Below are 5,285 nucleotides of genomic sequence, written 5' to 3'. Positions count from 1 at the left end.
GATATAGCATAAGTTTACACAAGATGACATATGGCATCCATTATTTATAGCAAGACCCCAGAAGCATACTTTGTATTTGATAAATGTGTTGTATGAAATGCATTTTACGCTCCAGTAAGAATTTATTGTAGATTGTTAAAGTGGCCCCAGAGAAATGTAACAATTTATTTTGTCACGCAACTATTACATTGGAACCCAACTTGGACCCTGTTTACAGTGAAAGACGGAGGGCATGCTTCCTGGGTAGCTTAATTATGTGTGCAAGTTTATGGCTCAGGTAGAGCTAGAAACCCAACACTGCTAATTAGCAGTGGCGTTACAGCCCTGTGTTTTGAACTGTTGTCTCCAAATGAATGGAATAAATGGGAATCATCCCTTTGATTTGTCTTTCATTATGTGGCTCTTAACAACACTTGTGAGAGCCTTACCAGTGACTTATAGAAACAAGCAGTGGCATCAGTTCAGAAACATACTTCTGCTTTAATGTTTTGCACAAACATTTTGTGGGCTAGTAAGAAATAAAGAAGCCTCAAAAACTAGAACCCCTTCCATAGAGAGATATATTAAGAGGCCAAAATGTTTCCTCCCTGTTTTTTACTAACTGCAGTGCTCGACACCTCAGTGTCTTGTTTTTCATTTATAATTTGAAATACCTTGGCTGTACTTCACAGCTAGCACATTTTATTGTTCAAATATTTAAATTTATAAAACCAATGGCTTGGCCACAGTAGACAGTAGCACATATATTTAAGTGAGGTCATTGACTACTGCAAAAGTCTTTTGCAAGTCTTCCAGATGTTAATGAACAGAAGTTGACAATTCTGTATGTCGTCCCTTGCTTCACTGCTCCTAAGTGCATATTTACTTGCCTAATATGTGTCGAGATTTATAACCCTGGATTATGATCTTTGGCACAGTTGTTTTAAAATGAACTCTAGTGTACACAGGGTTTAAAGGGTTCTTAGAAGCTTGATGGCTTAAACTATGTCAAGAAAGAAAAATATGCGCAAGGCTTATTTCTTTCTTTCCTGAAACAGCAGTTTTGGTGCATAGCAGTGGAGGAGGAAGCAACACAAACTGAATTGTGAAATCTGCCAGACCATCTGGGTCAACGTAGATGACAGTCCCGGTATGAATTGAAAACAGTTCACTGTATTTTATATAGCTTTGGACTGAAGACAGGTGAACACAGAGCTGCCTTTCAATAATGTTGAGGATTAGCAGTAGATAATACTGTATATACTTGATAGGGTTGAGCGGGGATGTCCTGATGTGTTCTTGAAAGCCCTGCACTCTGATTTTTTTTTTTAATTGTTGAGTACATTTTTCATGACAGAAGTTGGCTAATCATTGCTGTTATGTATGTGCGACCATATGCTAAGATTGTAATGTGTATGTTATATATATATATATTGTGAGCAGGGAGAGGGTTAATTTCTTCCCTTCTAGAAAATGCACATTTGTTTGTTTTTATTGTTTAATTATCACCCGCACCAGGGGATCATTTCAAATTAGGACCAGGTGCAGGGTTTATATAGTCAGCAGCCAGTATACTCGGGGCCGCTGAGTAGAAGGAGGCAAAAAGTGTGCTCTACTTCAGAGCAGTCAATGTGAAGTCAGTGCTGTGTTAAACCAGTGTGGTTTGTTTGGTGCTGTTTTATGTCAGGTAAACGACTTAGCCGTCCTGCTTTGGGACCTGTTAATGTATAGTCAGAGCTCCAAAACGGAGTTAAGTTTTGTTTCAGTTTTGTTTGTTTATTTATGTTTTGTGCTTATTAAAAAGTGCTCGTAAGCGCTGCAGAATTCCATTTCCGTGTCTGGGTCTACGTTTTTAAAGGGCAACGAACCTTGGTGAGGTGCAATATATATATATATAGATATATATATATATATATATATATATATATATATATATATATTCAGTGCGTGATATATATAATATTCAGTGGATATGTTAAACCCTTGGAAATTGTGGCTTGTAATTGGTTAAAACCTCATCATAGGAGCAAAAATAGATTTAACTATTGCCCTCACATCCTTACACCACCGGGCAATAGCCTCAGTCTGTCATGTGATTGGTTCACATCACTGTCAGTTCCGCCCCTTTTCAAAGGAACGCCCTCCACCTCCACTCCTAACAACAAGATAAAATGGCTGAATGAAAAAACTGCTGAATGGCGAATCTGTCACATAAAATGAATTACAAATAAACTACGAGAAAAAAAAAAATGGTATGAACGTCAAAAACATTTTCTGTTATTTATTTCTGTTATTTATTATGTACTTATGCTGTGTCACCTATATTTAAATACTGTAAAATACAAAACACCGTATAGCCATAAATATTTGCGCCCAAAATATTTGGCGAATCACACTAATAAAACCTATTTTGCTCCAGAAATGCTGGCGACCGGTTACACTGGTAGTAGCATATTACTTCATTACAGCACTAAGATATTTGTGCCAAAAATGTTTACGTTTTTTTTTCATACTTGAAAAATGCATAATAAAAGGCTTGCAAGTATTTATGACTATACAGTATTTACTATCCAACCTTGCCCCTCAGGAAGATTATCGTTACCTCCAGGGTGCAGTGCCCTCAGCTTCGCTAACAATAGTCTTCCCTCAGGTCAATAATTTTCCATTATAGCCCTCCTCTCCAGTCCATATATATATCCAGTCCATATATATATATATATATATATATATATATATATATATATATATATATATATATATATATATATATATATATATATAATTACACAAGTATTTGAAAACCAACCAAGACTGGTGAAAGTTAATATTTTTGTATTTTTATTTAATCCTGAGACTACTCTTAAATGTTCTCTACATATATTGTTCATTTATATTATAGCCAACTATTAAGATATCTTGAACAGTCTTACTTAACCCTAACCATAAAGTCTGTAGCTCCCTTATTGACATTATGCATTTAAAGTATTCGTGTATGGTACAAACTGTGGTGTAACTGGTTTTAAAGTTGGAGGGTACAGTTTCTGTAGCTGGGGCAGATAGTAGTACATTCCAAAATAACCGTACATTGCATATAGCTTGGCGCCTTTGTGGTTAGGGTGTGGGTCAAAAATACTGTAGCACTTATGGCATACTGTACAAAGTGAGTTAAGTAGTAACTCATTACACTGTAATATCTCAGTGTAGGACATGTACGGCTCATTTCACAGACCCTGATTAGCGCTAGCTTTGGATTACCTTTCTTATGGTAACAATAGTCCAATATCAGTGCTAATGTGAACAAGCCGGTAATGTAAACAGTGCAACTGGAATACAGAATTATCAACTTAACGGCTTTAATATCTCTACTATAATAGCTAATACAAATGTATCTAATGACAGCTTCCAACAAATCATTTTCAGGGAGAACAGTATCCTTTCCCAGTTGTATATTTTTCTTAGGAACAAACCTGGATTCCCCTTCAATGAACTGACTCAGTTCCAGACATGAGGTGGGCAGGCAGTTTGGCATTGTGTTGTTTTTTTGGGGTTTTTTTGTTTTACAGGTATCAGGCAAAACAAAACATCTGCTCTAAAGTAATGCAGCTTGAAAACCGCACTTGTTGGACAGGACCGACTATACAGTTTCCCAAAAGACAAACAAATCAGGTAGGTCTTAATAAAGGGTTTAGATCACATGCAAATGCCACACAATGCAAATGTTTCTTTCATGACCTCCTTTTTCAAAAAAACTTGGTTAACATATTGTATAGGCATAGCCAGTTAGGTTTGGAAGAAGGTATATATAACTGCAGTGTACAAAAGACATAAACAAAAGATTTCAATCTTCAACTTGTAAGAAATATTTATATCTGTAGGCTATAATTTAGCTCAAAGAGCCAGCTGCCCAGCGTTTCGATATGTTGTACATATCTTTCTCAAGAGAGCCTATATATATATATATATATATATATATATATATATATATATATATAATATATAATATATATATTATATATATATAGATATATATATAATCTATACATATGTTAGAAAATCTAGTTTTTTTTTTTTTAAAGTGTCTTGAAAAAAAATCTTTGCATTGTGTGGCCTCATTTTACATGATAAATGATTGTATTATTTACAGTTAGTGAGCTCATGTGGTAATCATGTGAAGCAGCACAGCATTCATAGAACAAAATAGCTGCCTTTAATGAGCGTGTTGTCAGAATGTAATTGTAAGATATCTGATTACTTCAGCATGGCTGCCGGTAATATTTCTTCATTACAGATAGGAAACACTTCTTTTCATTCAGATCGTGTCAGGATTTTTTTTGTTCTTTTACTCCATTCCCCTTTCTTTCTTTTTTTTCTCCTTTTTGGTAATTTGAGTACAAGAGTGAGAAAAAAATAGAAACCGGTTTCTGGTCTTTTTCAAAACGCTCGCCAAACTGGAAATTTGAATTGCCCGTGTTCATTTTCAGCAAAGAGAAACAATTGCAAGTTTAATTTATGTGGTCAGATTTTACTGTGCAATTTAAAGTGTCAGATTTGCTAAACTATTACTGAAGTTTTCAACATTTCAAGACTGTAATTATTTAGTAGTAATTATTTGGCGCATGTACAGTACTTTAAGAAGTCTTCTTTTACATTAATAACGACAGTAATAACCAAATCTGCGATGTTAAAAGCAAAATGTTACCAGTATAGTGTACATCTCCAGGCTGTCTGTACTGTGCTGTGTCCACTCTAGCCAAGGACATAAACACTTTCATTAAAATTAAACAAGAATCTACAGTATGGAAAAAAGGGATATATAGATAAATCACTGTATTGATTTTGGATCAAAAATGGTTTCACCTTGGGGCTCCAGGAGAATCTATTAGGAGCGTCTACACATACATCACCATGCCAACTCCCAAAACATATCAAGTCCATCCTCAGGATGCTCATGAAAAACAATGCATTTATCTTATCTTAGCTATTGTTAACATAACTAAGCATTTACCTTAACCAATCAAATGTCTCCGTTGCTGTAGGATATGTCATGATACACTACAGCTTTTGACTGAAATTGTTTTATATGTTCTTTATAAAGTTATGGTGTATAATAGCGATGACCATTTCTATCCTTGACCTACAGGTGAGGTTGATGCTACAAACTTAAATGTGTGAAAACTACAAGATTGTGAAACTGTTGGCTGGTTGGGTCCATGACAAGAACACAGATTGTGACAAAAGTGGAACAAACATCAACAGAAAAAAAAAAAAATACAACTCTAAAGACAGCAACTGTTTCTGATATTGTT

This window comes from Polyodon spathula, chromosome 4 (assembly GCF_017654505.1).
Source record: "Polyodon spathula isolate WHYD16114869_AA chromosome 4, ASM1765450v1, whole genome shotgun sequence".
NCBI classification, from domain to species: Eukaryota; Metazoa; Chordata; class Actinopteri; order Acipenseriformes; family Polyodontidae; genus Polyodon; species Polyodon spathula.
This window is presented reverse-complemented; position numbering follows the sequence as displayed.